A 9,243-nucleotide genomic window follows, 5' to 3' on the forward strand; every position below is an offset into this window, starting at 1 on the left:
AGCAGGATCTCCTCTCTGGTATGATCCATAGCCAGGAAGACAAGAACACAGCTGGAGGCTGCAGTATGCAACAGGTATGAAAAGGAAGGGAAATATTTTATGCTTCTGCTATCACCAAAAATAGATCTGTAAGACCAATAATGGAAACCACCAAGATTAAATACAAGTAAGAGAGAGAGTAGAGGTGTTAGCTTTTGTTGGCTGCAGAGAGATAAAGGTTAGGGACACAAGGTAATCCCAACCTGTGACATGCAGCTTTTATTTTCAATATAATCTTAAAACAATAGCATGTAAAAGGAGAATTTCCTGCTTCTTCCAGTCATTGCAGAAGCCCAAACCAAGACAAACCACCTGTGACCCTTGGTAGATCCGACCTGAGTAAGTCTCACCCACTATGTGAGGACAGGGAGAGCCCACCTCACTTGCTCATCACAGGCAGCAACACTGGATGCATGGGGGTAAAGATTTCTGAGACCCTCCGACTGGGAAAGGTCAGGAGAGCATTGCCATCTCTTCCAGGAGCTCCAACACCAAGGGGAAAAATAAATCACACAAAGCTTAAATAGGAAACCGCAGCTGCTGTCAGATTAAATCTGTTACAAGTGCATTCCACTGCCTCGCTGAACAGTGTTTTATTTCACACCTCAAAATGTGAGGCCCTGTGCCACGGACTTGCTCCTTTTTCCCTATTCCCCCTAGATGACTTAACAAGCTGAAAGTGCAGCTGGAAATTAATGCTTCCTGTATTTTTAAATAATGTGACATTGAAATCCTGGTATTTAATGCGTTGGCATTTAGCATGCCACAATATTTCAGTTACTTTGCAATGGTTGGGGTGCAGAAGTGTTATTACAGCTGTTCTGAAATTCTGACAAAGAGGTGCATTTCTCTCTTCTTTTTTTTGTTTCTTTTTTTCTCTACTCTGTCCCACCATAATTGCTTTTTGCTGCATCTCTGAACCGTAACCATGGCGATCCGCCACATTCATCAGAGGACCCTCTTGTTGTTTTGCTTGTGTGAATGTAAGAAGGGGAAAAAATATAAAAAATAGAAAGAAAAAAGAAAGGAGGCATAAAATATTTGCAGAACTTTCCAAAAAAACCACAGATTTTTCTTTTTTTAATCCCTCCCCCCCTTTTTTTTTCTTTTCTTTTCCTAAAGACAGAAGCTGCATTGGAGAAGTGGCCTGGCCAAAACACCAAGGACTTGTTCATAGCCTAAAAAAGGGAGAGGAGGAGTCTGGGTCTGGAGGTGTCACTCTTCGTGGAAAACAGACCTTGATAACTGGAGCTTTCAAGCCATTCCCCCCTGAAAGGAGGAATTGTTACATGCAGAAGGGGCAGGAAAGGTTGACCCTTTTCCATTTCTGTCTGATGACAAGCTGGTCCTTGTTTGGAGAGCAAGTTCATGCAGAACATCATTACCATAAACTCAGGCCATTTCTGACTGGGGAAGGAGAAACTGCTTGGATTTGGACAGGAGGTGCCCTTTTCTGGGTTTGCTGGGTACATGGTCTGTTCCTCATGCCATGGGTGGTGAGGAAGGAGAGATGTTGAAACCATTGGCTGTGATGAGGCAGGCAAGAGATGAAGAGGGAAGGGAATGTTCTTGCTCTGAAATGTTTTCCTATGTCTGACACCTCAGCGTAGTTCTCTTTAACTGCTTCAAGGAGCTTTGAAAATCAGCCTGGAGACTTTCATGTAGAGGGACTTGGGCAGTTCATCTTTGCTCCTGTCCTGGAGCTACTTAGAAGGGATAAGAAAGCTGTCTGACATCCAAAGTGTCCTTCAACAAGCTTTGTCCACCCAATCCATCACTGTTGGTGGACTCTTCAAGCCACAAGGAAAGAAAAGCCAGCAGCGGTAGTCAGAGGGCTCCTGGGATGCTGTAGTGTGGCACATGGGATATGGCATAATTTCCAGTGTCCAGCCTGTCACAGGAGATGGCTGGGGATGAGGGTTTGGTGTCCTGTAAAACCTGGCTGGTTTAGCTATAGAAGGGATTTGTCCCCCTGCAGAGGTAACACAGCTCATTTCCATGGAGTAGAAACAACTACCTGACATTATTTTGCTATCCTTCAACATGACAGCCTGGAACAGAGTGATGAAGCAGCTGTGCTCTGGATCCTATGGCAGCACTCACAGGGTGATTTTGAGAGATTTCCTAAATGTCCTTGCTGTGGCAGTCATCTGCAGCAGTACCCAATTGTCTTGTAAAGCAGTAGCTCTTGACATAAAGCTTCATCTGAATGAATAATTGCATGTTCCAAGGCTGTACGTTGTTGTAATCAGGGACTGGGCTTTGTTTTGGCTTTACAGCATTTGGCACAGGGGCTCTGGTGCCTGGGACTTCAGAGCAGCAACAGGCTGATGAAATTCACCCCCAAGCCCAGTTTGAAACTTGTTCAGTCTTGTGCTCATGCCCTGGTAGTGCTCATCAGCAGTGACTGTGGAGCTGTGACAATTAAGGGAATTTTCTCCTCCTCCTTTGCTCTCCCTGAGTCAGCTGCACCCTCTCTAACTTCCTCAGCAGTGGTTCTGGTGGATCAAAACCTCTGTGTGTGCTGCCAGTGTCCCAGTTCGCAGACTGGGATCTCAGCACACGCCCAGCCCGTGTCAGTGGTTTCTGCCAGCTCGCTGGCCGAAGCAGGGGCACACATCCCTCCTGCCATCAGCACAGAAAGCCTGGAGGAGGCAGGAAGGTTCCTCGGGCAAAGCTACTCATTGACGTGCCTCAGCGTGGGCATTTACTGGCGAGGCAGAGCCACCAGAGCATTGCTCAGTGACCTGAGAGGTATTTGGTTGGAAAATGTCTGGTTCTGTTCTCGTCTGGGAGCCATTTGATCCATCCCCAAAGATGCAGCATAGCAAAGGCCCTGGGGCCCTCCCGTGGGTGACAATGGATACATTGGGGTCTGCAGAGCAAACCAGGCTGACTACAAGTCAAAAAGTCTTAGAGACCCGTTTGTAGGTGGGATTGTCAATATAGAATAACAAAGCGAAAAACACTCCGGGCTAAATGTTATCAGTGATTATTTTTAACTTTGTTTTTACTGTTTCTGATGTGTTCTTCAATCTGTCTTGTTGATGTTTATTTTTCCCTTTGCAGTAAGGGTCATATGTCATGCCTCCCTTGCATCAGGTGCCATACAACCATGTACTGTCCTTCCCCCAAACAGTTCACAAAGTCTTTCTCTGGGGATGAGATCTCACTGGCACTGCAGTCACTGCCCTTTAACAGGAGTTTCTTTAGAGGGTGTAGGATCCCTTACTTCTCTTATGAACCTCTTAATTGGAGGTAACACAGCACATAAAAACTGCAATAGCATTTCAAAATATTTTCCATAATCAAAATTCATAATAATTAGCAACACCTCAAAATCCAGTGATTTGGATATTTAATATAGGGAAGCTTATTTGGCCTGCGGTTGTTTTCTTGCTTTCTGCCCTGTTTTTTCCACATGCTTCCACATTCCCTAAAACCTGGAACCTAAACAGTAAATTCAAAGTAGGTTTTCAGATATTTATCAGCCATAATGTAGAACTTTCAAAATGCTGAAAATTCCCTGTTGAATTCTGAATAAGTGCTTATCTATGGAAGAATGCTCTGTATGTTGTTTTGCAGGGGGCAATCAGAGGACAAAGGTAGAACCTTTTATATGAGTAGGACCTGCACTAAAGCCTGTTCCACCATGTTTAAGGATTCATTAAGTATATATCTGCAGATGTAGAAACCTACTAGTGAAAATTTATATAAAGTTAAACCTACTCACTAAATAACTCGCAACAAGGTAAATTAAGTAATGAGTAATAAAAAGTGAAACAGCAACTTTTCACTGAACAACTGCCTTAACATTGTTTTTACGAGGAAAATAGGACGATGAAGGAACTATGTAAGGTCCCACTGGACCATGTGAGGTCCATCCTGGGAAGCTGAAGGAGCTCTGGGAATGCAGCAGCTCATCTCAAGTTAAAATGGCCACAGGATGAGGTGGGCTTTGGAGATAGTTGTGGATGTGATACAAGCCTGAGGTGCCAATTTAAATTTAACTTTTTTTCCCCTAGAAGTGAGCAATGCCTAGAGTTTTCACTCTTCTGCGGATGAAAAACAATAAAGAGGTTCTACAGGGATGTGTCTTGGTGGGACTAGGAAGGTGCTCTTTCCATATTGCTAATCTCTGAAGGAATTGCTCTAGTATAAGGTAAGTTCTGAGACACAAATGATTTTCATTTTTTTCAGCTCTATTTTGGTTGTTATGGCTGAACAGAATAGGGCACAACAGGGCCATTTGGTGGAGCTGCCATAGGCTTGAGCTTTCCACAGAGCAGCACTGCAGCGGTCTGTGTGATGAGCACCAGAAATTGTAGTGCCAGGTAGAGCAAATGGAACTCAGAGCTGAAAATTAAATATTTTTAATTAAAATCCACATCTGCAAGCTGCTCACTGAGAGCCAGGGTTTGGCTGCTGATTTCTGCTGCCACGCTGGGATCACCAGAGTCAGAGACAGTAATTCCAGAGAGGCAGCCGGCAGAACTCACTGGTTAATATTTAAAAAGGTGCTGGCACCCGACAGAAAATGTTTTGTGGAATACCCTATCAGGAGTGATTGTATCTGCCTGTGAGTAGTGTCACAGGTGGGGAGCGTGGCTCTCACTTCTGTCAGGGGCAAGCCTGGCCTTGATGCAGGTTCCGAGATGTCTTGGTGCTCTTTTGATGCAAGGGCCATCATTTGGTGTTATGCCAGCAGTGAGCATAAACTAAGCCATCCTCAGAGCTCTTCTAAATTGCTCTGACTGCTCTTTCTGTGGCCTTGGATAGCACCTCTTGACCATCTCTCTCTTTTTATGCAGGAGGAGGCTGAGGAGAGATGGATAATGTGTTGGTAGGCTTACCAAGCCAGAGGTTTGTCCTTTGGGTCCCACGTGCCCCACACTGCTGCTGGCTTGTGCCCCTCCATTTCCCCCACTGCTGCCTTGGCCACCCCACAGCATCCTCTGAGAAGGACTTGTGCCTCTGTGTGCTCTGAAGAGGCACTCCGGGGCTGAAAACACATGCCAGGAAAGATTTCATTTCACCATCTTTTTTTGTTTTTAACAGAATAACCGAATCAGTCTCACGCCATCCTTCCTTATGCAGCTACAGAGGTAAGGGAGAGCTGAGGAGGAGTTAATTACGTTCCTCTGCACCTCTCTGTCTATGTTACAGGCTGTAGGAGAGCAGGTTTGAAGCCTGTTAGGAATGATTTCAAAGCCAGAGAGTAGAGCAGCATATTCATAGCTGGTTAATATGCCTCAGCTGTCATCAGCATTTAGAAGCCCCCTACCCTGCCTTTACTGCTGTGCTGTTTTTCTCTGCAAATGGATCTAATAGTATGTTTTTCATGAAAAACAGACAACAACAAAACCTGTATCCTAATATCTTTTAGCAGGAAAGGAATAACATCAAGTGGCAGATTAAGAAAAACATGCCAGAAATATTTAGAAAGGCTTTGGGGAAGAGAAAAGTTAGAGTTCTCTGTTCAGTTCTTTAATTTCAGGTTCATTGTTTAGGTTTGTGTCTGCTTAAATGGAGAAAGAGGATTGGTAAGAGAGAGATGAGAATTTACAGAATTCAAACATGAAGATCTCTGCAAGACGAAAGCTTGTCGCCCTCATATGTCTTCCTGATCAGTTGGGAAACAGTCTTAATCAGCTGAGACAGTCTGAGCAAACTCAGAAAACAAAGGATTATTGTTCAGCTCTCTCTAAAAGTGGCCTGATTAATACTTGATTCTGTTGAACAAGGAGTGAAGTTTGGAGAGCCAGCCTGCCTTGGAGAAGTGTGGCTGTCGGTGCTACAGAGCAGGTGATGCAACACAAATGGTCAGGTTCAGTTTTGTTTAAAATCAATTTCATTTGCTCTAACGCAACCTGGTTGGGTTTGTATTTTCAGTAATGGCTGGGAATAATTAATTCTCTTTTGATTTAACAGATCTTTCACTCTCTTGTCACTCTAAAGAAACCCCGAAATTTTATAAAAAATTTACTTTGACACCAAATTAACTCAAGATTTTAAACCAGTTGTCAGTGTGCCTTTAAGTCAAATCCTCTTTCCACTTATAGCACAGACGCATGAAAGAGGAGGCTGCTGTTCCTCCACGAGCATGGGGGAAGATTGAGTTGTGTGTGGGAGGACAGAACAGGAGAATACTCCAGTTACTTGGGCCACTCCTCCGGCAAAATTAATAAGTATTGTTAGAAAGTACTTTGCAGGATAAAAAAAAAATTAATCTCCTAAGTGTAGTCGAATGATGGGGCTGAGCTGGCAATAATAATAATTAAGGGGAAAAAAAATTGAAGAAAGTTGGCTAATTTTCTCCACCATTCAGACTTATTCTGGGAAAACAGGAGATAGCGCTTTTGTCGCTGTTTCCAAACTGGATAAATCACCCAATCTACAAGCCACAACAAGTCTTTCTTTTGTTCCAGCTCTTTCTGAAATTATTTTTCCTCAAGAGAGGGAGGACTGAAGCCCCAAACTTGATTCTGAAGGGTCCAGGATATTCAAGCCTTCAAAGGTCATTCAGACACAAACTAAGACAGACCATCTAGCAAGCATGTGGGGATTGAGTTCAAAATCAAATCTAGGTACTACAAATACCCAGAAGAATTTTCTTTCCATTTTCTATTTTGCCCCATCACTCATATATTGCACTATTGAGTTATCTAAAGAAATAAAGCATGTTTATGTCATCTAGGTATATTCAGCAAACTTTATTCCTCTCTCAAGAGTTCATCCATCAGTTCTAGCCTCCATCTAAGCTGGGGACATGTGGATCTGTAAGTATATCACTGCATCTTTCTACATCCTGTTCATTATGATGGCTGATCAGCAATTTGTGCTCAAAGAAAGGTACAAACTGGACTCAGACAAACCCCACAGGCGTGTCAGAAGACAAAAAGGGTGAGGAGGGGATAAATCCTTTTTGCTCTCCAGAAGTAACCACAGAAACCTGATGCATAAGATAAATACAATGCAAATAAAGAAGAATCCAGTCTCCTTTCAGTCCTTTGGGGTTATACTGACATGCAGGATTCATGTCTCCTTGGCAATACAGCCCCTTTCAAAGGCTTATCAATTTCAGTTCAGATTTCCTTCTGTTTAACTTTAGAAAATGATAACAGAGTTTCAATACTCAAATAATAAATACTTGTGTTGTTTTATTTTCATGGTGAGATTATGCATGGTCGATTTGTAATTAACTGATCTAGTTCAAAGAGTGTCCTTCAAATTACATAATCTTTCTTTACTCTTCCCCTGGTCTCACCATCCTGAACCCTGAATGCATTTCAGAAGTGTCATCATAACCTCTTTTTAATCTTTAGGCGTTTAAATAAGATGAAGTCCTTTAACCTCTTCATGAGGGAGCCAGTGCTTTCCTGTCAAATATTTATACCCTACACTGCACTTGTTGCAGTAAGGTGTCTGTTCTTAAATACCAGAACTAGATGAAATATTTCCCCAAATTTTTATCAAAGCTTTGAGCATTGATAGCTTTATATCAAAACCACCTCTTCTAACACAGTCTAGCAATTCCCTGACTGACCAACAAGCCAGATTGATTTTTCTTTTGTTGCACTTATTGGATTACTTTTTCCCAAGGCTTTGACATCTCTTTCCAGGACTTGGTGAATCTTTGGAAGAGTAGAGATGTGACAATTCCAGTTTGAGGAAGCCAGAGCTTTGGTTGTTGACCTTTGCTTGTTGCTTGTTGACAAAATCTTAATACTCCATTTCTTCTTGGCATCTCTTCAGCCATTTTCTGCATGACTTGTGCTTCAAGCAGAGCAGGGCTTGTTCCTGTGCCTCGACAGAACTGGTAAGATGAATAAAATCCCATGATCATGGTGAAAATAATAATGATAATAGTAATAACACCTGCATGATAGTCTAGGTGACCCCCTCTTAGCCTGTCTTCCTCATGTGTTTCCAAATCAGCAGACGAAAAGGGATTTGCAAATGCAATGAGAGCATTAGCCATGCTCTAAGCATCTTTTGCCACTGAGTTTTGCAAAATTACAAATCAAATTTGTGTTGCCTATCAGGTTTCCTAAGAGCCACTACATGAGTTGAAGCAAATTGTGGGGACAGTGGGAATTGTTCAGGTGGTGCTTCAGCAGCTCCAGGGTGGTTCCCTGTGTGTGATCAGGTCAGGCCAGTGGAGACTGTCCTAAGTTATAATTCACTTTTAGATCAAAGATCATATTTTGATATGAAGAATGCAATTATGAATAGTTTATAAACTGTTAGTAAATTATTAATAGAGAAGAATACTCAAGTCATGAATAACATGTTATAGATTATTTAAAGCTCATCCGTTCTAGTAGTGTAGATGAATATAAACCTGGCTCATAAGCACAGTATTGAACAGCCCATAACAATTGATTTACTCATTATTAATATATCTATTACTACCTTATTAATATGTTCACTATTTATATGGCTGCTCTAACAGTAAATTAATCTAAACTGATTTCTTTTTAAACAATCATTTGGAAAAGTCATTCTTCTGTATTCTGAATTTGGAATTTGTTGAAGAATACACATAAGCACCTTTTTGTCCCTGTAGTAAATTAAAAATATGTGACTGTTTATAATGGCTACCCAAAAGGTGGTATTTCCTCTGCCGCTGCTATTAAAAACCCTTTCCATAAACTAATCAAATTAATGTGCAGCCAGGGAAGAAAATTAAAATAATTATGTTGATCTAGGGCTTTGAAAGGAAAAAAGCTGACAAGCAGAAGTTATCAGGCCTGCTGGAAGTGTGATCCACGTGTGACTACCCTGGTGAGACGGGTGGGATCTACAGCTCTGGTTGTACAAAACATTATCTAAGCACAGCTCCAGGGGTAACACTGAGGAAGGAGTTGGTAGGGTGAATATCAGGAAGCATTTCCTGGCAGTGAGGTCTGTCGGGTGGTGGAATGATCTCCCTGGAGAAATGGAGGAAGTCCTGTTGCTAGAGTCAATTAAAGGCTAGTCTAGACAAAACCTCCATTAGGATATTCTCCTAAGGAGCACCCTTGTAGACAGGGAGGGAAATGACATGAGGGATGGGAAAATGACCTCATCCATCTCTGTCGCCTTTAAAATGCAGAGGCTAGGGTGGTGTTGGCTACCACTCTACAGAGGATGCCAGTAAAGATATTAATCGTAGAGATGGTTTTGTGATACGGCTGGGAAGGAGACAGTAAATATCAGTGA

Source organism: Corvus brachyrhynchos, unplaced genomic scaffold, assembly GCF_000691975.1.
Source record: "Corvus brachyrhynchos isolate BGI_N302 unplaced genomic scaffold, ASM69197v1 scaffold97, whole genome shotgun sequence".
Lineage (NCBI taxonomy): Eukaryota > Metazoa > Chordata > Aves > Passeriformes > Corvidae > Corvus > Corvus brachyrhynchos.